General features: G+C 37.0%; 1 long non-coding RNA gene across 1 annotated transcript in view; it reads right to left on the minus strand.

Moving 5' to 3' along the window:
• LOC126504897 (uncharacterized) overlaps positions 1–23,141 on the minus strand; it is a 153,042-nt gene extending 129,901 nt beyond the window's left edge. Inside the window, exon 1 of the long non-coding RNA XR_007592747.1 lies at positions 23,013–23,141. This is a non-coding gene — a long non-coding RNA (uncharacterized lncRNA). The remainder of the gene's footprint in view (positions 1–23,012) is intronic.
• Positions 23,142–24,970: the final 1,829 nt, after the last annotated feature.

Consider the following 24,970-nt stretch of genomic DNA (forward strand, 5'->3'; position numbering starts at 1 on the left):
CCAAGTATGGGAGTTTAAGAGTGAAAGCGATACAAATGCTGCATAAATAATGAACTCAAAGCTGTTTGGGGACTAAGAACAAGAAAACAGAAGATAAACACTCAGTATTCATATGCTAGATTCACTACATATTTTCCATCCATAGTTAATTGAATAAATAAACATGCAACTTGCAATTGTAGACGATGACTATGCATTTCTAAAAATCTAAGCAGTGAATAACATTCTCAGGAACTGGGTTGAGACAGCTCTTTGAATTAAATAACCAAGCTACAGAATGCTATGTAGTACTAAATGAAAAGTATAAGTGTAGACTTTGTGATACTGAATGTGAAATTAAAATGATGTGATAACTATAGTCCTCTTTTGGAAGTAAAAGGACATTAGCTGATGAAAGTGAAAATAGTTGATAAAAATCATTGCAACACCATCATGAAGGTGTGCGTGACTAGATTTGGTGCTGAATCACACACACACGTGCATACACACAAGAGGATATTGATGTGTGGTTATGTGTGTACGTTTGTGTATATATGCATATGTATATATACTACTCATATTATTTTAAAATCTATAAATAGGTTGAGAACATTGCACAGTGGTAGGTGCAGGCCTAGGATGTGTGTGACCCTGGCTTCAATCCCTGGTGCTCTAAAACAAACTCGCCAGATAAAATACATAAGGTACAATAGGTGACTGCTATTAATGAAATCTAATTTCTGCCTTCTACCAAGACCAACCATAGTAAATAAATAAATTTATTTTTCTGTAACTTCAATACCAATTTCATATACATAGTATAATTTTATATTTTACCAATTTTAAAGAGTTGTTATTGTTGTCTTTGACTCTCTTTGTAAGAAATAATTTAACTTAAAAGTTCTCAGCAGACAATTTAATAATTCTTAAAATAAAGAGGAACAAATTCTTTCACTGATCTCACTATAAGCACAATTGTAGAGACAAACACATGTCTACTGCATTATTCTATATCTAGACATTTGCATATTTTATTTTTAAAATCATAATAACTATATTGAAATATTAATAAACTAGATATTTCCTAGCCCCAACTTTATAAAGAACATCTAGTAGGCCCATCCCAATCTTACAGCAGAATCACAAACTCATAGCATCTTTCAGATTAGAAACTCAAGAGTTGCAAATCTTAGGTTATAGTCTGGGAACCAGAAAATACCTGATCTCTTCTTATAAAAGAAAAGGAACCCCTGTGAGTTATAGCTTTTTGCTAGGACACAAAGGCATGAGTCTCCCTCAATAGTTTAGTAGACACCAGCTAACTGCCTCTTCTACAATGTGGATTTCAGTAGAGATTACAAACAATTACTATCCACTTCTCACAGTGGAGGGAATTCCAGATAAATACTGTCAACCAACAGCCTATTTCCTCACCTGCCCGTTCCAGAGGGAGTAAGAATCCTTTCCCATTCCTAATCTGAGACTACCCTTCCACAGCTACCAAGACCAAGTTTCAAATGTCCTTAATATAAACATGATTCAAACCTGGGACAAGAGATTGAGGTGCCTATTGAACATATCAAAGCTGGACCTGGCTGCCACATTCTTCCCGCATCCCTTGGTCCCTACCTGTTACAGGGTATGGCTGGCATGTCCTGCCCTATATTTTAAAAGGATTTGTGCCATTCCTCTTTCCTATGACTCATTTGAGGCTGCATGGCCTCAAGTCCAGACTCATCTTCGGAGCATATGGGATGATTCTGATTTCTTTATGGATTTATAGATGGTACATGAGTGAATTGCTATGATTAAACCATACTAAATTACATTATCTCTCAGCTTCCAGAGTGATGGAAAGACATAAATTCCTTTTGTGGCAGAAAGATAAATTTTTGGTCATTTATTATCAATGTGGACACTTTCTAGTGGTAGTACTCATTCCCGTCATTCTCTTTCCACTCATCCTCCCAAGACTGACAAGTCCTGTTAGATGTCTTTGCCATAATTTCCAAATGTCTAAGTTAAGAAAACAAAAAAAGAAAACAATGAAGGCCGCACGGTGACCATTGCTGTTTGACAAATTCCCAGCATTTCAACCTGCCACACTCTATTTCTCCAGCACCTTTTTTACTTTCATGTTTATTGATTCTTACTATGTGTTATGGGAGTTAATCCCCAAGGCCTCAAGGCAGATGCCCTCTGGCAGATTGATGTGACGCATGTACCCCAATTCGGGTGACAAAAATATGTTTTTGTTAGCAGTAGGCACTTGCTCCCACTTCATAAGGGCCACTGCCCAAACTGGAGAAAGCTCTAGAAAACTTATACCATACACATGCACTCTGCATTCAGCATTAGGGGCCACAAAATCAAAACTGATAGTGCCCCCACATTCACCAGCATCTGATTTAAAGCACTCTGCTCTACATGGGAAGTTGATTGCCATACAGGGACCCCTTACTATCAGTAGGGACAAAGCATAATTTAAAAAGCATATCAAATGCTTGAAACCCAGTTAAAAAGGCAAGACACAACTTCTTAACTTCCTAATGTTCAATTGGAAATAGTCTTAACAAGACTAACCATGCTTACTATATATAAAAACACAAAATATCCCCCATTGTTCTTCCTTGGAAGGCACTACAATTGATCCTCCCCTTGTTAGTAATACAGTGGAAACCCTAAAAGTGATCTCGAAGGGACCTGACCCCTCCTCACAATAGGAAGAGGCATTTCTTATATATTCCCCACAGGATCAGCCTTGGGCTATCTGGATACCAGTGTGAAATGTCTGGCACCTCCCCACCTGCAAAGAAGATGGCCTGCCTATCATTGAAGGCAGAGACCTAAAAGGAGACCTAGGAGCCAAATCACCTGGAAGGACATTCGTGACCTAGTGGCAGTCACATAACGCATGTGCCCTCCTCAAGCCCTTTTCTCTGTTATTTCATTGGCAGTCTTTGTTATATTACTCAGCTATCTCACTATCGCCCAGACTCCTAATTTTTCCCTCAATATCCACCGCTGGAGTTTCTCCACTCAGGAAAGAGGAAAGAAATCAGGTCCCAAGATTGCTCCAACCCAGGATGCTAAAGCTCTGTTTTTATTCCTCTCTATCCTAACTCCAACCCTGTGACCTCCAACCACCTGTCTACAAAGGGTTGCACAGGGGGAACCTGCTGCCTTACTAACCAGAATTATTACAACATCTGCCTTGACTGGTTCTACAAAATTGAATTCAGTTCCCACAGAAGCAGCCTCTTTGAAAACCTAAATAACCACCTCCCCATTAATATAGATGACCCGTGGGATGAAAGATGGAGAGCAGAAGATGTGAACAACTACATCAGGCTATACCTCCCTCTGCTAAGTAATATTCATATGTCTCAACAGCTGCTGCAAGCCTCCCAACCCGAGCTACAACAGAAAAATATTCTTGAACAAGAAACACAACTGAGAAGAATTGTACAAATCACCCTGTTTGATTGCACCACTGTCCTGCTGCCCCCTACAACCTACCCAAATGCCTCTCTGTGTTTCTTCTATGCCTCCTTTCTGCATCCCCTCTTAGCCACGGTACCTGACAACACCACATTGCATGGTTCCTCCTCAGACAGAGGCCCTCCTTGAATCAACCCTTATAGGAGAACCCACTCTTGCAGGGCAGGTCCCCCTGCCCCTATGCTTTATAGGAACCACAGGGACATCTCATGCCCTCCCCTGTTCCTCTGGTGTGTGTGTGTGTGTGTGTGTGTGTGTGTGTGTGTAGAGGGTTATAAGCTCCTGAGCCAATGTAAACATTAACGATTTTTGCATTCCTGTTATATTCATTCCCCAGGTATATCTATATGGAGACAATAAGGCAGGCCTCCTACTCCACATCTCCACACACAAAAAACAAAACAACCGAGAAAGATTCATCACATTGCTAGTCAGGCTGGGGCTTATCATTCCCACAGACAGGGAGCAGCTGGAGTGCCATGGTACAGACCCACCACCTAGCTGGGGACTTGAAGGATAAACTAGATCAAGTCATGGCGCCACCATGGGTAGCTTGAGCACCCTCCAACGGCAAATGGCCACCCTTGGCAGAGTTGTGCTACAAAATAGAAGGGCTCTAGACTATTTGACAGAAGAACCAAGATGTGTGTGGGGGGGGTGGGGGTAGACTTGTGTCATCCTGTGGGAGGAATGTTGTTCTTATTTAAATGAATCAGGATTGGTTGACCAAAATATGAAAACTCTCCTCCACCTCCACAACAATTGGAGTTCTCAATATGTTGTCAATGATCCTGCCACCTGGTGCCCCAACCCCTTCATTGCTTGGCTCTTGCCTCTGATGGGCACAATTGCACGCCCCCTTTGTACCCCATGGCGTACACAGTTTCTCTAAAAACAAGTTAGTAATATAGCTGAAGTCACCACCGACGTGATATGATGTCATACTATTACCATGGTCTATACTGACACATTCGATAGCAAGTTCCTACCTCAACTTGATGTGTCATGCTTTCTTTGTTTAAGACCACAGGAATCCTGCCCCTTTCTGAATGGAGAAAGAGGAGGAGTAGATGAGGCTGGTGGGAGATGGGGGTAGACGAGAGTTGGGGAGTGAACAGAAGGAGAGGTGGGAAGAAAAACTGTGGTAGATACCTAAAACAAATGAAAAGAGTTAGTTAACCAGGTGGTTGTGGCCCAAGCCTTTAATCCCTGCCCTTGGGAGGTAGGGGGAGGCAAATCTCTATGAGTTTGAGGCCAACATGGTCTACAAGAGCTAGTTTCAGGACAGACACCAGTTACATAGGGAAACTCTGTCTCTCTGTCTAAAAAAAAAAAAAAAAAGAAAAGAAAAGAAAGAAAGAACAGAAAAAAACTTAATTAAACTAAAAAAAAAATAAGTATGAAGGGGGTAATGTGAAGGGGGTAATGTCGGTTCCCAGAGAAGATGAGGGACGGTAGAGCATTGGACATATCCCAGACACCAGACAGTTCTTAGAGCAAGGCAAGGAGGTACCATTCCTTTCTGACATAAGGCCTGGTCTCACTAAACCCTATAGAAACAAAGTTATTTAAGTGTCTGTCTCCCGCTAGTAAACTGGCTCTTCAGAGATCTTGTGACAGTCTGCAGTGTGATAAACCTGGAACACGTGTCTGCCTCAGCTCCCTGTACTTGCTCCCTTATGGTTTGGTATTTGAATTGCTGCATCCTTAATGCAGGGTCCATATGTGTAAATTAGGTTCATTCCCTTTCTTTTGTCTCTCCCACAGCCCTACCCCAGACTCCAGCTGTATGAGCAAGTCCTATTAATGATCTCTCTTCTGAAAGTCCCTGGTCATTTCTGTCCTTCTTGCTCCCTTCTACCCAAGAACTGCTTCCACAGTTCCTCCAGGAAGCAAGAGCCGACCTGGGGCTGGGGATTCACATCTGGGGACCTACATACAGATCCCAACATGGCTATTAACATTAAGACAACATTCTTTGAGACCTTTCTGTTGTTTGTGGTGGTTGATTGAAGGGTTGATTTTGGTTGGTTTGAATCTGTCTGTTTTCCTACTGATAGACAAACATGTAGGTATCAGTCTGTTTTTTGTTGTTGTATAACTTTTTAACACACACTTGGGGCTTAAAACAACTAACTTTTGTTATCTCAAAGTACTCCTGGGTCAGGATTCTGGAACCCAGCATAGCTATTGCTTCCTTGTGATCTAGGCTGTAGCAGAATCTATTGGAGTTGACTTTTTACCCAGAAGATTGACTAAAACATCTGCTCTCAGGTGAACTTTGGCTTGTGGAAGAATTCATTTCCTGGCATCTGGAGAGAGTGCTCCAGTTTCTGGTTAGCCAATGGCTGGGGTCTCCCTATGCAGCTGAGGCTTTCCAGGTTTCTCCAGGTGTTTCTTTTTTGCTGTGACTGGCTTTCCCAGGTGTCTGCGTACCTCAGCAACCAGCAGTGAATTGCTCTAAAGCAAGTGAGCCAACAAGGTAGAATTTTACACAGCCTGGACGTCATGTCCCATAACCCAGCCATACAAATTCTCTGATTAAAACCCAGCTGCAGCGATTATCTCTGAACAAAGGGAGAGGATTCCATATATAGTTAAGGACCCAAAAAGGTTGTGATGGCAGCAAGAGAGTGACATGGTTTCAGGGCCTGGTAGCTGAAGTTGGCAAACGACTTTGTTGAATCCCATGAAAAATGGAAGGAGAGTCTCTCAAATCTAACCACGTCTGGCAAATGACACTGCGATTTAAAAAATAGATCTTCCCTGCTTCCAGAATTACAGCCTTGCTTTGACGAAAAGTTTAGGTCTAGCTACTTTTTCTTGGCTCCTTGACTTCCATAGCGCACAAGAGCCAGTTGGGCCTGGAAGCCATCCCTTCCCAGCTTCATTCCTGGCCTCCATTCAGTGATCACCACTGCACCTTTTTGGCAGATGGTACGGTTCAGTACTGCACTTCACACCTGCTCTGGAAATCTAACATATGGAGAGGCAAAGCGTGGGAACCCGACCCACAGGACACGAAGCTGACAGGCCTCTAGGCATGCAATTTAGTAGAAGTCAGGGGAGAATCAAGTAAAGAACACAGAAAATAAGATATTAAATGGGAATAGGGCAATGTCTCTTTTTTATGTTCTGTCTTCTATATGTTAAACCTGGAGGCCTTTTTTTTTTCTTTTAATTTCAAAACTGGTTGTAAATTTTAAATTGTAGATGGTAAGTTGGTACCCAAAGGGCTGAAAGTTTTAAGATTCCAAATGTAGAGCAAGCTGTTTTCTGATCTTTTTTTTTTTTTTTTTTTTTTAAATGACAGAGGTGATTCTGGGTGGATGGATAGGAATAATACAATCCATACCCTTTGTTGGCTGTGTGTGACTCCAACGTAGACAAGGCTGCCACCTTCTCATGTACAGAAATTTGGGATAATGGTAATTGTTGTAAAACTAGATTTCAGAAGAAAATTAGGATAATAGATATATAGATTTATTTAGGTGGAGTCAAGCATACTATTCCTAATGGAGGGCAAACAGGCAAGTATTCCTGGGGTACACTGAATGAGAAGTAAGTAGCTGGATAGAAAGGAAAACTCTCATCATGCCTATTCTTTTCTGATGATGATGATGATGATGATGATAATGATGTAAGACCTTAATAACTCTCTCCAAGTGCCAGTCAATGGGCTAAATCTTTGAACACATAAATTCTTTGCATCTTCACTAAAATGCTAGGGCATAAGTGCTGAATTATTGTGGCCTTCAGTTAAGTTAATCTGGAATTTGACTACAAGAAATAAGTAATGCTTGTGGAATTTCAACAGAAAACAATCTTATAACTAGGGTTAATATTAAGTTCAAATCCAATATTTCTTCAAACATGAAAAATTTGCTAAAGGGAACAATACAGTCTGTGGTCCTCAAAACAACATATCTATGGTAATGTTCAATGCTAATCAATGCAAATGAATAAACTCACCAAAATTCTTAACACCGTTTCAGGCTGTAAGTTTTCCTTGGAGTCAAGCAAACATACTACAAAATGGAAGAAAAATTAAAAACTTTCATGTTGGGTGGGTAGGGAGTTGAGGGAGAATCTGGGAAGAGTCTGGAGCAACAAAGTGATATGGCCAAAGTATAATGTATGAAATTCTCAAAAAATAAAATAAATTAAAACTTGAAAAAATCCTCAAGACAAAAAGATAAACTACTGCAATTGCATATTTTGAATAATCAAGAAACAAATATAAATGATATATATATATCACTTGTCATTGTCTTAAAATTGCTTTAATGTAGGGACATTAGAAGAATATAATGCATTTTGTTTAATATGAACTTATTTTTAAATTGTTGAATACAGCTATTCTCAGTTATTTTTCTACCTATCTAACAAATAGGTGATAAAACACTCCTGTCCATCTGTGCAGCAGATAAAACAGGGATCAAAGTAATGTATAGGAGAAGGGGTCTTCAAAAAGAGAACACCTTGCGGTGCTGTTAATTAAAACATGCTTATCCTCTGTGCTAGTGGAGAATTCTCACTGACATTTTAGTTATCTATGAGTATTGTTAATTTCACCAAAGTGTTGCTGTTTTGAATCTTTGGTAGAAATCTTTAAATATATTACTGGTGACATTTATGAAATCATTTGTGTATAGGTCAAACATTACACAGTAACAGAAGCAGAACACTTAGATATCAGTTAGGTCTGAATTCATATCACTTTATTTCACTGAAAGTGGATAACCATCACTTGGAATTCAGCAAGAAGAAAGGATATTCTTTCAAATCGAAATTGTAGGTAATGCATTTTTGTCTTTGCTCAATATTAATACAAAGGATGGAGATTAAAGTATATTGTATTCAATAATATAGCATATTTTATTTGTTATATAGGCATAATTTAGAAAAGGATTATGTTATTTCAGAAGTTAATTTATCTTAAATATTTAATAAACAAATTTTAAATATTTAGATGTTAAAAATGTTAATCATCAGCCCTCACTGAGACTGACAGATGTCTGCAAATTAAGATGTCAAACACTGAGTTATCCATTCTAAATAAAACCATCGTACCAAATGCTGCCACAAAGTATAAAGGGAATTATCAGGTCAATTAAGTTGAAATCAGTAATAGTCCATATGTTTAAAACGCACAACTGTGCAGCCAAAGTCATTACTTCAGTATTTTAGCTTCTGTAGGTCCAAATACGTCATCACATATTAGCTTTGCTATTCCCCTGCCTTTATTACATTTAGTAATACAAAGGAGGGAAAGCAGATTCGACACCCTTTAAGCGTATTTTAAATTAAAAAACCTGCTTGACTCTACAATGAAGTGTTCAAAACCTTTTTCCTTGTTGCCTCTCAACAGGACAACAACTCGAAGCCTCATCTCTACTGGAACCCCCTCTCTGTATTTATTTTCTCATAGTACTGAAGGTACTCTTGGAAAGTAAAATTACCATGTTCATCTTTGTTTAGAATGAGAACTTCAGAAACCGTATATTTTCAGTTGAAAACGGGCTCTTCCAGTTTGCTTTCCCCACATAACCTGAGCAGATAGGTAATGAACCGGTATTGCATTTCCGTGATTAAAATAACAGGCTAGTTTTATCACGTGCAATTGTCTTCATAAGAGGAAAATGTTACAAGCTAGTGACATGTGGCTATGTCTGAATCATAGAGCCGCAACTCTCACCAATGTACTGTGACAAGTAAATATATCTGCGTGTCGTTCACTATACACAACACAAAGAATAAAATCCGGGTGGAAAAGTACACATGCTAGCTTATGGAGCTCCAAGTCCTTCTTCCTTTGACATCAGTACTTTGAACAGTTAAACTCCCATGGCTGTACCTTTCAACTAAATAAAATTCTATTTTTATAAAGAGAAAGAAATGTATCTCTTAAAAGATTTATCATTAAAGTGATTTTTAAGACTCAAATTACAGAATGATGTGAGATAAAAAAAATAGACAAATTTTACTAAAATAAAAATATTTCTAGTTATAAAAAGGGTTGTCATTTTTTTTGGAGTAAAAGAGACAAAAATTAGAGTGTCCCCTGGGTCTGTAGGACCAGTCTTGGTAGGGGTCTCATTTCATCTGGATGCTCATTATGGATATTCAGTGTATAAACAGGGAAAGAGAAACCATTAAAATTCCTAATATCCAATGTTATAAAGTTTCCTTACTTAAATTTCTTTTTCATGAATCCATATTTTATTGAATTTATTCAACACATCAATACTTTCTGCCTTTTAGTAAAATAAATTGTTGTCATAGTTTCTCTTTCCTTTCAAACTTTTTGGTAGGTAAAGAAGTCAGATTTAAACATTTTACTCAGCCTTCAGTCACTGAACTATTTTTGAATTTACAAGGAATATAATGGTTACCACATGAATGAATACTCAGAATTTCAGATCATGGAGACAAGGAGACAGTCAAGCAACTAGAATTCTTGTGAATTTAAAGCTATTGGTTTTTGACATGATCTACAAATTTCAAAGTACCAAGAATAAAATGTTTAACGATAAAATAAAATTAGGATACTTTATTTTCCTTATTCGGAGGCAAATCTTTAAAATCAAAAATCAAAGCTTCGTAAGTTATTTTAATCTTAGATTAATAAATTGTGTTACATTTAAGGAAAATCTCACAATAACTCGCTTCTGGTGAGTTGGCCAATTATACTAATGAAAGTTCGGTCACACTTGGGACTGGTTGAATTTTAGCTCTACAAATCTTTTCAGTTACCTAATCCATCAGCAATGTGGTGCAAATCTGATAGGCTAAAGCCATGGATTTCAGCTCATTATCACAATGGAAAAAAAAACTGAATTAACATTCAGGTAATGGATTCAGAAGACATTTAAATAACAACTTTTCCCATGTTTGGGATGTGTATTTTCTAAAGTCTGGACTTTGAGATGAAAATATAACTTCTGAAATGAGTAGATAGATTCTCAATGTCAGCAGCATAGTAGACTTATGCTGAATCATCACGAAGGGAAAGTGTTGTTAACACACTGGTCAGGTTCAGAGTCCTTTAAGAAGAAGGTAGAAAAGTCACCACTGAAAACAGAACATAAAACTTCAGCAAAGCTATTAGTCACTTATTCTATTGTAAAAGTGGTTTTAGTTTAAGCACACAAGAAATGTTGTCTTCAAGTTTTAAAAAAATTGCTAAACTAAATTGAAACATTAAAGAAATGCATGAGCCAGGAGTGGTGGCTAACACCTCTAATCCCAGCACTGAGGAGGCAGGGACAGGCAGATCTATACAGTGAGCCCCTTTTCTATAAAGGAAGAAGAAAGAAGAAAGCAAATAACTGCTGGAGCTAGTCCTGGCAGTAATCATGAAGGTGTACCTGGGAGGGAGGGAGAGATTATAGGAAGTGGCAGATTAAGAGAAATGAAGACAAAAACATAGGATAGAGCAGGAGGACTGAACATTAATACCAAACAGCCCCAAGTTTATTTCTTACCCGACATATATACTATCTGCACGCAAAAGGCAGAAGAAAGAGCAGTACAGTTAGCTAACCACCTCCCTGCACTGTCCTTGGGAGGAAGCTCAAGCAGTTGCATTATCACAATACCAGAATTCAGCTAGTAGCAAACAGATATCAATCACTAAGGAGGAGTGCCTCCAGCTGGCACACACCAGCCCAAATCTTAATAGATAATGTGTTCTTTCATCTGGACAAAAATACTCTTACTCATGAGCTTAATCAGAACTTTCTCGCAGCCCTCGAGGCTATTTGGAGTAAGCAGGGCAGGCAGTCTTGAACTCAATTGGCTTCCAGTCAGTAATGACTCCAGATGGAAAGTGAGTCACACGTGGGCTCCCACAAGTAATGAAAGAAGAAAGGAAGAAAAATAAGAAGGCAAGAAGGAAGGAAGGAAGGAAGGAAGGAAGGAAGGAAGGAAGGAAGGAAGGAAGGAGGAAAATATATTCATAAAATTAGCATATCTAGACAAATAAAGGAAAGTCAAAATATATAAAAGTAAAAGATGACATGCTTTCGATTTGGAAGTCAAGGAACACAGAATCTAACTCTTGGAATTTAATATTCATATTGAGATCTCAAGGATTTACAGAAGTTGCGGAAGTAACTAGGAGAGGCTTTCAGCAAAATGGAAGTCAGAACAACATACTTGAACTGAAAAGACTGATCTAGAGGAATGTCAAAACCAGGATAACATGGCTTCAACCTAGGATACACAGATAAGATATCTATGAATGCTAGTGAGAGCTTTAACTTATACTTTTGTTGAACTTTGTGATGTTTTTACAATTAAGAAACTTTTCTTCATGTGTTTCAGAGAATTCTATCTCTTTCTTTCTTTCTTTCTTTCTTTCTTTCTTTCTTTCTTTCTTTCTTTCTTTCTTTCATTGTTTTAGTTTTTTGAGACAGGGTTTCTCTGTAGCTTTGGGGCCTGTCCTGGAATTAGCTGGCCTCGAACCCACAGAGATCCACAATACTTTGCCTCTCAAGTGCTGGGATTGAAGGCATGCACCACCACTGTCTGATTTGAGAATTAGGTTTTTTTTTTTTTTTGACACTATATAGTAATCATTACTTTTTGTAGGAGTCAGGAAACAGAGAAATCCTATTTCACTAACACACAGGAATCAGTGAAGTAGGATTAAGTTATAAAACTCAAGTCCTTCCCCCAGTGAGTTTGTTCTTTTGCCAACACTTTACACCTTAAAAACTCAATAATCTGCCTCAACAGTTCTACCTACAGGGGACTCTGTTATCAAATATGTGAGTTTATGAGGCGCTTGTTACAACAGAGGAAAAAGAAGACAGTGAGTGTTTCATTTAAGTTTTATTTTCTAGGATTTATGACATAAACCAGACAAAGATTGAAGTAATGTCTGGTAGGATTGGTAGTTTGATGGGCTATTATGAGCTAAACCAATTGAATGGCTTTGTGCTTTCTGTATGGACTCCTTGCCAACCCAGTGAGATGATCACATTCTACTCACATTTTACCCACCTAGTTATAGCAGTTGAAGCCCCATTTTGCTTGCCCTTCATGTGTGCTGTATTAACTCCTGACTTTGACTATCTGTCAATCACTGGCCTTGCAGGTGTTTTGCAGTTAATTAAACAATGCACTCTGTTTTCAGATTTGTGTGATCAGCTGGTATCACAGTAACCAAGGTGTCCCAGCAGTATTTCTTTGATAGCTCATTTTAACTATTTATATATGGGGTAATTTCCTTTTGAGAGTATGTAGAAGCTGCTTGTTAGGAATGGTCCTTACTGACAACTTGATCTGGTATAATTAGCTGCATTACAGGTAAGGCTACACAATGGAGTTAGTTCTCCCAAATACTCCCCAAGGGCTTTAATGGAGTTGGCACACCAGTCTACTAGCATCGATCTTGTTTCCAAGGACTAAAGTATTTCCTCTAATTTAGTCAATTTCCTTGTCTTACCCTCATATATCTTTCCGATTATTCCCAACATTGGTGGTTTAGGCCTATTTTTCCTTTTACCTTGCCATCTATTTTCATTAAAAATCTGTGATTGACGTGCAGTTTCCACCATGGGTCTCTCAATAATTTACTGAGTGAATTCTTGCTTCACGATCACTTCAAGTATCCATATTTGGGCTGAGCATGTAGCTCAGCTGACAGTGAGTGTCTTTAGCATGCAAAATCACCAGATTTTAGCCCCCAATACCATGAAAACTGGACATGGTGGCACATACCTCTAATCTCAGCAAGTCATTAAAGCCTGTGCTTGGCTGCATAAGGCCCCCAAGACTAGCATGGGTCACAAGAAGTAAGCAAGCAAGCAAACATACAAAAATACCACAAATTTTCATCAGATCTATTCAATGAATTTACATTGAGAATTAAGGGATTCTGTACTTGTAGAGGGATCTGATTATCATCCTTAATAAATTGTAATAAAGTATTATTAGTTATTAACAATATTGCTTCAAAGTATAGAATTGTTTTTTAGTGTGCTGCTCATAAAACTGTTCAATTTCTCTTTTCTATTCTCAGTTGTCACAGCAGATATCATTCTAATACAAGTTTAAAAGTGCCCTTTGTTTTGTAAAGTACCAAGGCAATTTTTATTTGTTTTTGTTCCCCTAATTTTATTTTTTCTCTCCTTGTGTGTGTGCCTGCATGCATGTGTGTGTGCCTGCATGTGTGTCTGTATGTTTGCCTACACATTTGTATTTGCACCACATACATGCAGTTAGTTCCTAGAGAGGCAAAAGAGGACATTAGATTCTGGCGCCAAGAATTACAGCTAAGGGTCTTCTTCAAGAGCAGCCAGTGTTTCCACCACTCAGCCAACTCCAATGTACAAGTTTTGACTTGCTAATTTTGAATTCACTTTACTAAATTTTTTCTGCCATTTGGAAAACAGTGGTGTTTAGTTTCAAGATTTGGAGACAAGGTGCAAGATAAATCAATTTTAACAGGAAGATACGGTGTAGTTTGCCATGCCCTATGCAAAGAATAGGAAAAGATGATACGAAGTGGGCAAGTGTGACTAGAGAGATTTGGAGACATCTCCCTTTAACATGTATTTGCTTACTCTCCTTTTGTCTCTGGGTTTTTTATCCTTGTGTCTGGAATGTATAATAAAAGGGACTAGTAAAAATAACTTAGGTCCCAAGAGACTTGTCATATATTCTATGGTTTTCAGGGATTCCTTTTGAAGTATTTATTTGCCTTGTTTCTGGGTATTCTTATTCTTGTTTAAAACAACTGTAAGTGGGCATTTATTTAAAAATATTTAAAAAATTCATAGTACTAATTCTATTTTAGTTTCTGTATAGTTTATTAACTAGAAACCAGACGGAGGGCATGATTGTCTTATCTGTTTAATATCAAAGCTGGTGAGAACAGTCCCAGTCTTTACTGGCTTTAAAGAAAGAGGCATTCGATATTCTGCTTCTGTCTAACCAATTAATTATGAAGGTAGCATAAACAATGAAACAGGAAGAATCACAAAAGAACACCAAGGATATTTCTGTCAATACAGAATTGAACGATGTGTACAACATTAGAAAATGAATTTTCTTCTGAGATCTTTTTGAACTATGCAAGAGAAATGTATGTTCTTTATGGAATAAGAGTTTAGTATCACTTGAAATATGAACAGAGAGAAATCTATTATCTCACTCATAGTACAATGAGATGAGTTCAAATTCTGAGTAACACCATTGATATCACAATTAAACCTTTATCAGTGTTGGCATGTTAGACAATTTTGTAAAACATTCCAGCAGAGTATACATAATTGTTCAGTTTGAAATACAGTAACTAAATTATACATGCTTCATAGGGAAGTGGAAACGTGTATTTATTCAGACATATATTTTCCCAGATGATGAATATATTTCATAATTAAGTATGTGGGATCCATCTGCTTTGCATTAAATTGTTTTGATTGATATGTGTGTCAAAACTGTGTTTGCTCATCATCTTAGATGGCAATATTTGGCATTGAATTGGCAAATGACAATCTAATGATACAGATCTCATTCTGTGTTACAACATATTATATATTAATCAACATTGTATTCCAACCTCAAAGTTCTCATAATCATGTTATGGAAACAAAATGTAATTGTAAGCATAATGCACCTTAAATCAATTTTCTTTCTGAAATGGCCAAATGCAGAAAACATTCACCAAATTTGACCTATAAAGAGACTTTAAAACGAAGCTAAATTTAAAAAGGAATAAACATTGGGCATATTCTAGAAAATTTGAATAAAAGTTAAGCAGATACATAAAAGAAAGGCCAAGATTTAGAGGCATAACTAAAAGATATGCACGAAGGACATTGTGTAGGAATGTGTATCAGTGGAAACCATGGGGTTTTGGCAAGTGACTACAAACACTGTGATGACTCAAATAGAATGGAGTAAGAAAATATAATCAGGATAGCCACAGCAATAATATAGAAAGAAACAGAAGAAAAACCTGGTTAAAAATTAGGAATGAGGTCTGACATTTTTAAAACCCTGGTACAGCTTGAAATACGTTCCAGACACTATTCCAACTATGGTGGTTATTCATGTCCTTATGCCTTGATACTATGACACAGGGCTATGGCTGCCTGTCTACTGCTTCCATTTCCCAGTATGTCTTTACCTACTCCCTTTGGTCTGAGATTAACCTCACAAGCCTGTTTCTTATCACCCTCATAGCAAAGTATGACAAACCGAATGGCTTAAAGCAACGGGATTTTATACCGTGTGATTCTGTACGATGTAAGTGATAGAATGGAGCTGGCTAAACTCAAAGTCTTCTTTTCTGGGATCTCCTTTTCTTGAGGAAATGTTTTGGGTAAAATATGTTCTCAGCTTCCATATTCCTAGTCTCTCTCTTTAACTCTGAATATTCGGTTTTACTTTTTAAGCATCATGTGATATAATGAGAACCACATGCATCAAACAGTATCTCTCTGTCTCAAGACAGCCATGACATTTATGATCCTTTACCATGTGTGCTGGAAGTTGAATGTTAACTAGGCAGGGGCTAAAACTATATGAAAGAAAAGAGTTTCAGTTGAGAAAATGCCTCCATAAGATTCAGCTGTTGGGCATTTTCTTAATTAGTGATTGATGGGGGAGGGCCGTGACCATTATGTGTGGTACCATCTCTGGACTAATGGTCCTGGGCTCTGTAAAAAAGCAGGCTGAAGAAGAAGCCATGAGGAGCAAATCAGTAAGCCACACCCCTCCATGGCCTCTGCATCAGTTTCTGACTCCATTTTCTGCCCTGTTTCCATTCCTGCACTCACTTTTCTTGTTTGTTTGTTTGTTTTCCGAGACAGGGTTTCTCTGTGGTTTTGGAGCCTGTCCTGGAACTAGCTCTTGTAGACCAGGCAGGTCTCGAACTCACAGAGATCCGCATGCCTCTGCCTCCTGAGTGCTGGGATTAAAGGTTTGCGCCACCACCGCCCGGCCACTCACTGTTTTTTAATAATGAACTGTTAGATGAAACTGGTAGTAAAATAAACCTTTTCCTCCCCAAGTTAATTGGTTATGGTTTTCATCACTGTCATAGATACCTAACTAAGAAACCACGTAACATAAACTGTCTATCCTAACATTGCAGAGTTAGGGGTCATGCAACTTTTTTTTCCTACATACCATCCTGAAATGCAAAATAAAATATCAAGGAAACAATTTGTGATGGTTCTTCAGAGAGCTATCCTATATGAATGCATGACTTAGAGAAGACTTTGGGTTAGGCCTGGCAAAAATATGATTGGGGAAGACAAAAACCTAGGTAGAAGCCTGATGGTAAATATGACGTTGTCAAAAAATTGATAGATTTAAATACAAGGATGGTCCTAGAGAAAAAAATAAGTTTAAACTTTAAAAAGGGGGGATTCAAAAAAGAGGAATTTTTGAACAGTTGGCAACAACCAAATATCAAGTTGCTTAAGAACTTATATTTGGAGAAAATTTCCAAGATTTGAAAGTCTAAAATAACCTTTTCTATTGTTCCACTGTTATCACTCACTTTTCCTTGACTTTCTATTGTTATATAAAAGACAAAATGATGTGTAAAAGAAATTAGGGAAGGAATTCTGGACATCTGTTACATCATGGAGTCATTAAACCGCACCTGCCTGTAGGAACTAGTGAGGTAATGAGTAACATGTCAAAAAAAAAAAAACACTGAATTTTACATAAAATTAAGAAAAAGTTCTTGATCCATATAGATATATAAAGTATTCGACTTATATAGAAATGCACATTATCATATAGATTATATAATTATATATACTACGTTGAGGTTTAAGTTTATTTTTTATTATTTTGCAACTTTGTCAGTTACAACGAGTATTCTAGAAAATATAAAAACAAATATATAGTATACATACCATCTATTTCTAAGCATTTAGATAATTTCTATCCTTTCATACTTATATGTGAACATGAATAAATGTTCCTGGAATTCAAGTTAAAAGTTAATTATTTGGACTAAAGAAAATTGTGTTGCTGTCACTATTTAAAGGGCTTTGGTGCTTTTTTTGGGGGGCGATTTCTTATTTTCTTTTTGTTCAGTGTTATTAGTTTCACCTTTACACAATCAAGAGGCTAACTCAGCCCTTGTTCTATTCTCGTTCCTGATGTGTCATATCAAAAAGTGAAAGAGAAAATAGAATTGCTTCTTAGTAAAGCCTTCTTTGGAAGCAAATCATTGTTCGTGTAAACCAAAGACACAATCCTAAATATAAAAATGTAAGGGTGAGCATCTAGTAACATAGTCTATTGTGAAGTTTTCTTTGGAATTAATAAATATACATAAATAAAATATAAAAAATGAAATTAATGAAGATATAAAAAGATAGAGTTGATGGAGAGAGTAAACTAGAGACTAACTTTGTGTCAGATACTTTACAACATTTAATTTACCAAATGCTATCTTGTGATATTAACATTTAGAGAGATTTAAAATGTTAGGCACAAAGTTAAAGTTGGAGGTTAAGGTGAGGGTGGATCAAACTCTCCTACTATCCTTACCACTCATTTCAGTAAATTCTATATAAGAGGGATTTACTCTTTGTTAATTAAAAGTTCAGAGCATGTATTATCCAAAAACTATCTCGCTGACCACATTGTATTTAACTGGGGCAGAAGGATTAAAATCAAGAAGCGCTATTACTTCTGTGAAAAAAAAAAGTAGCAGATCATGTGATTATAAACATTTGCATGCACTGATCAAACTCAAAGGACTAGCATCTGATGCTATGATTGGAGTAGTTGATTTAATATATTTCTGTAAGAGTTTATTTTTTTAATCTGGTAGGCTATGCTTTACATTTGAAAATTCAGTGAGGGCTTCTGGTATCTAAACTTACAGGAATTAATAACTCTCTGAATATCAATCAATGTAAGTGAAATTAGACAAAGAAAAACTAAACAATGAAACCAAAGCAGCAGGTGCACCATTGTGTTGCTACTTTAAGTCAATGATACAGCTAAACCCAAAGCTGTATCAGAAGCTTCTGACTTAATTGGCTCATCCGAAGGACTAGTGACCTATTTTTAAATACCATCTTACATTTTGAAGATACTGCTATTAGAACAAAACCTCATTAAAAACAAGGAAATATAGCTCTCCAAACACTGCATTGCCACAATATTTGTATCTGTTGCAATAAATTATTAGAGCAAGAATTAATTCTTCAGTGACCAATAGATATTTCAGAACTTGTATTTTTTTTTTTTTTTTTTTTTTTTTTTGGTTTTTCGAGACAGGGTTTCTCTGTAGCTTTGGAGCCTATCCTGGGACTCCCTTTGTAGACCAGGCTGGCCTCGAACTCACAGAGATCTGCCTGCCTCTGCCTCCAGAGTGCTGGGATTAAAGGCGTGCACCACCACCGCCCGGCTCCTGAATGTTTTTTTTTTTTTCACACCAAAAAGGATTCATTACTGTATGATAAAAAAAAAAATACAACAGCATGAGATAGTTAGGGAAGGCAAGACATACTAATGTCCTAAGTGATATGTCTTTTCAGTCAATTAATGTATATTTTAAGTTTTCCTTAATTTTTAGTTGTAATGGTGGATAAAAAGAGTTTCAGATTATAAATGTCAGATGAGGCAATGGGAAAAGTATTTCATTTGTTTATACATTTCTGTAAAGGTGAGAGTCCTGAGGGAAGAAACAATACAAGCCACTGTGATTCTGTTTTGATGATTTACAATAATAGAGGGTCATGGCTCCATAGTGTTTTCTAAAATGACCTGATATTTTTACTTGTTCCTCCCAGGCTGTACCGAATGTTATTATTTATCCAGTTAAAACTGTGTCAAAGATATAGATAGGGAAACTAAAAGAACATGCCTGTCTTTGTTCTTTCTAAAGACTACTTGCTTGGTTTTGCAATTAGTATTTAAATAGCAAAATTACTATTTCGGTTACTAAGGACATGTGTGGTGTCTACTCCTAGTTTGTGGCTTATGCCTCATTTGGTTATTGGTTATTTGGCTATTGGGCAAAGGGAGTTTATAGGTAAGTAGTACTAGCATGCTTACATTAAAACGTAACACCAACCTTCTATTATTATGATAAAGGAACATAGAATAAAATGGTTCCAAAGAGCATATTGTATACCCCTAAATCAGACAAACACTACAGCCTCATCAGAGAGCAATTAACTCAGGGACCCATAATTGGACAACATTCACAGAGTGAGATACGTTAGGTCATTCAGTCCTAAAAAAGATCTCTTTATAACACCCCTCTTCTCAAGGCTCAAGAATAAATGCAGAAGAGAAAGGAGAGGATTGTATGGGGCAGAAGTGATTAGATAACTCCAAGGAAAGAGAATTTCTGGATACAGCAAGGCTGATGAATTCAAAGAGACCGTGACATCATGCAAAAATATTTGTACAAGTTTAAAGCACATAAAATCCCATCCTAGAGAGGGGAAAGTGAGCACAATACCTAACCAAGAAGCTATTTGCAATTAATGCCTGCTGAGACAGAAAAATAAGTTTTCTGCAATAGAATGTTCCTAGGTATATCAATCAAACTCTAGGGCAGCCCCAATGCTCAAGAGTAGTTGGCCAATACAAAATGTGTTGTAGGTGTTTGTTGGTTACTGGCCTCCTGGCTAGCTTAGACCCAAAATAATCATGCAGAAATTGTATTAATTACATCACTGCTTGGCCTATTAGCGCTAGCTTCTTAATGGCTAACTCATATTAATTTAACCCTTTACCAGATAAAATTCCCATTATCTGTCTTGTTTGGCTCCATGGCTTCTTTCTGACTCTTCCTTTTTTCCTCCCAGCATTTACCCTAGTCTTCCCTGCATACCCAAGTTCTGCCTTGCTATAGGTCCAAAGCAGTTTCTTCACTCATTAATGGTAATCACAGCACACAGAGGGGACTCCCACATCAAAAATGGACTCCATCATACTTTGTGCATGTTTTGTGTTGTTTTGTGATTTTTTTCCTTTTTATTGATGTCTGGGAGTGTTGACTGAGGTTTCTGTCCTGCCTGGTTCCTACAGTCATTAAGTCCCAAAGAAATCACACAGAGGTCAACATTAATTATAAACTCATTGGCCTAGTATTTCAAGCTTCTTATTAACTCTTATAACTTATATTAGTCTGTGTTAGTCACATGGCTTGGTACCTTTTTCAACAAGGCAATCACATTTTCTTGCTCTTTATCTGGCTTCCTGTCTGTCTGGGTGACAACTGCAGACTGAAACTTCCCTCTTCCCAGGATTCTCATTGCCCTGCCTCTACTTCCTGCCTTTTTGTCCAGCCTATACTTCCTGCCTGGCTACTGACCATTCAGGATTTATTTAAAATACAAGTGACAAGGCACAGATCATTTTCCCTCAGCACTCTGCCAGACACATTGCAAGCAATATGTGACTGCCATGCCAAAAAAGGTACCAAGCCAAGTGAGAAGCACAGACAAGAATAATGGGCTAATGTAAGTTATAAGAATTAATAAGAAAAAAAAAAGAATTAATAAGAAACCTGAGGTACTAGGTCAATCAGTTTGTAATTAATGTAGAAAGTTGCATGGTTTCTTTGGGACTTAACTACTGTGGGAACTGAGCAGGACAGAAACCTCATTCAACAAGGGAGAAAAAGCACATGGAGGCTGAGTGGATACAGAGTTGGGCTTGTTCTGGAAGGCATTGGAGAAGGAAAATAATATGATCAAAATTCATTTATATTGGGGGGAACAGGAAGTTTTAATATAGGCCTAAATTTTTTTAGAGTGATTTTTCTTCTAGTTTAAGTCTGCCTAGGATAGTGTAGTCAAGGAATATTTTATTTACAAAGTAGTTCAATATAAACAGCAAGCATTTTCTCCTGTAGTTCTGCATGGGTTAATATGTCTGGGATCCACCTCTATGGATTTAGTGACTTTATTTGTGTAACATAATAAATGGAATGTCAACATTTTTTTAAAGATACCATACTATTCTAGATAATAAGAACTGTTTTTAAATCATAATTGAAGTTAAATATTTCACAATTATTTTCTTGAAAAAATGAATTATAGAAAAAGAATTACCAAGTCAGTATGTGATTAGTTTTGACTCTGGCACTTTGGTTAGTCTGCCATGGAAAATATCAATCTTCAGATAATTTTAACCAAAATCATTGAACGCAGTTATACTCTGACTATTGCATCTATTTCTCTATCCGACAGACTAATACTCACTGCCTTCCTAAGTATCTTTGGCAATTTTCCATTGATATTTCCTCATGAGCTCATATGCCTTCCTTTATGAGAGTTCAGTATTTCCCTTTTTTGCATTTTATGTTTGTTTCCACTACTGAGGTTTGTAAAGTGATTTGGGATTCTTGTATCCACTAAACCAAGAGAAAGTAGGGATGGAAAAAGGAAAACCCACTGCCAGAACCAGGTTCTTGGTGAGATCAACAATATATGACGATTAATATAATCTGCAAGTGTTGATAATATAACTAAATTAGTTTACCATAATGTTTGATGTTTAATATGAACTGGATTTTTCTTACATAGAGCAGATATTGAAACTCATTTTCAAGTAACAACCTAGAGTAGCTCATGTGTTTATTGTGTTTGAGGGAATGAGTGATATTGAGAGTGAGAGAAATAGTTTTGATTTGTCAGTGCTTCTATGAAGTTCTAACTTAATTTGTGGATCATGTCTCACTAAAATTATTCTTGTCCTTGTTCTCCACATAAAGCCTCAAAAGAACAAAACAAGTTAAAAATGAAGAAGAAATGAATCCTTACATGTTTTCTCTTTGATTTATACCAAATAAAGTACTAGAGAAGGCACAATAGGGAAAAATAAAAATTTCTAGGTCCATGGGGAAAAGGAAGCTAGAACAGGATTGTCATATCTTGTATTTATACTCAGAGCAAATATCACAAATGGGCAGGACACTGGAACCTCGAAGAAAAGAGGGCACTTGTTTAAATCTATGTTATGTCCGGATGTAGAGAACATGAAAATACTGCATATTCCCTGACTTGATGGGCCTTGATTTCCCCTATGGTACCAAGGGTTTCTAAAAATGAAGAATGATAAGACTGTGGGTAGATACAGTGTATCTAAATAGGCTTCTTAATAACCTGGCATATCCTACAGTCTCTAGTGATGATAGCCAGAAGCCACTGATATTTAGGACAGCTTTTGAAGAGATGTAAATGTTACAGGCTAATGAGTATAATAAAAAAGCCTCTGCTATTGTCTCAGTGTGTGGGTGCACCCCTGGCGGTCCTGGGTTCCTTGCTTGTGCTCTCTCTCCTTCTGCTCCTGATTTGGACCTTGAGATTTCAGTCCGGTGCTCCAATGTGGGACTCTGTCTCTGTCTCCTTTCATTGCCTGATGAAGGTTAATATCCAGGAGGATGCCTATATGTTTTTCTTTGGGTTCCCCTTCTTATTTAGCTTCTCTAGGATCACGATTATAGGCTCAATGTCCTTTATTTATGGCTAGAAACCAATTATGAGTGAGTATATCCCATGTTCCTCTTTTTGGGTCTGGCTTACCTCACTCAGGATAGTGTTTTCTATTTCCATCCATTTGCCTGCAAACTTCAAGAAGTCCTTGTTTTTTACTGCTGAGTAGTACTCTAATATGTATATATTCCATACTTTCTTCATCCATTCTTCCATTGAAGGGCAATGGGGATGTTCTATTGGGAACTCACCAAGGCCAGCTGGACTGGGTCTGAAAAAGCATGGGATAAAACCAGACTCGCTGAACATAGCGAACAATGAGGACTGCTGAGAAGTCAAGAACAATGGCACTGGGTTTTGATCCTACTGCACATATTGGCTTTGTGGGAGCCTAGGCTGTTTGGGTGCTCACCTTACTAGACCTGGAAGGAGGTGGGAGGTCCTTGGACTTCCCACAGGGAAGGAACCCTGATTGCTCTTTGGGCTGACGAGGGAGGGGGACTTTATTGGGGGAGGGGGAGGGAAAGGGGAGGCGGTGGCAGAGAGGAGGCAGAAATCTTTAATACATAAATAAAAATAAAAAATAAAAAAAATCTCTTTTTAAAAAAAAGCCTCTGCTATCTCCCACGATTTTACTGTTCAGGCAGACAAAGGCAATGCTTTTTGCATTTCCTTTAGCAAAGTAAACATAGAAAACATGACATTTAGTGTGGAAATCAAGACTTGTCAAGACATAAACAAGACTTAAGGCAAGAAGGTTGTCAAGTCAGGTGATTTCAGAAGCCACAGGCCCACCACAAAGCCATAGAGCACAGTTTCTCTCTACAGCTCATCTGGACATATTTTGTTGGGGACACAATTTAGAGAATGACTCACATATATTTTCAAATATGTTCTCATGTATCATCTGATAATTGTGTCCATTATAACATTTTCTCAGAATTAGAAGTCCTTGCTTTTCATTCAATAATTTATTTATTTATATTTTTCTTGGTTCACTTTACAAGATGCTTAACTAATTTACTAATCTAAAGAAAATGCTGCATTTTAGTCTTCAGTCTCCATGTCTCTTCCACCTCTCTGATTCCCATCTCACTCTTCTCTCCTTTTTTCTTTTACTTTACCTTCTCACTTAATTCTTTTCATTTTATTTTCTGTTGTGTTTTCCTGGATAATTATCTGTAAAATGTTTTTTTTTTCTATACTTCTGTATTTTGTTGCATTAAATCATTACATTTATTCTTTGGAATGCGCTTTGTGTTCTTTTAAAAAAAATGATTCAAGTACATTGATCATTGAGCATAACAAAAACACAACAAATAGTACTCCTAGGTAACAGAAAAACCAAACCAAAAAAAAAAAAAATAAATGAAAGAAGTGGATTTAGAAGTGAAATAAACAAAGTACCAAATAGTAAACAAGACAGACAAGAGTTTAGAACAATAAAACAATGAACAACTTCAAATTCTTCATATCTGAAATGTAAAGTGCAAGCAAATTAATTGGATAACTAATGGCTTTTAAAAAGTCTTGGAGGAATATTTGAAATATTTAAATATTGAACTGCATGGAGAATTTGATTTGACATTTGATTTTGACAAGTTATTTTTATCAAAAGGAGAATATGAGACCTAAACTAACAAGGACAATCTACATCTCCTTTGACTCCAATGTGGAAGTCCTATGAGGTCAATACATAAGTGAGCCACTTTACTTGAGTGTATTTAGGCCAGGTTCAATGGAGTATTGATATTGTGGAAGTGATAACAGAAGTCAAGCAAGATTTTATATGTTTATGAAATTTTTGTGGCACTGGATAAATAATCAGGGATGAGATATTCAGAGCTTGGTAGTAATTTTAGAGAAATATTTCCGTTTTTATTGTCTGTTCCCTACTATGGTTGTCATTAAACACAAGGATACTTAACTGAAGGACCTCCGAAATAACCATAAAAAAACTATAGTGTTAACTAGTGGGATCTACTGATGATAATGTTTACAAGTTTAGATATTTGTTTGTTCTGTTATAGTGCTGGCTGTTAAGTTTG

Source organism: Alexandromys fortis, unplaced genomic scaffold (genome assembly GCF_014885135.2).
Source record: "Alexandromys fortis isolate MF-2015 unplaced genomic scaffold, M_Fortis_MF-2015_v1.1 scaffold_53, whole genome shotgun sequence".
In the NCBI taxonomy this organism is placed as follows: Eukaryota; Metazoa; Chordata; class Mammalia; order Rodentia; family Cricetidae; genus Alexandromys; species Alexandromys fortis.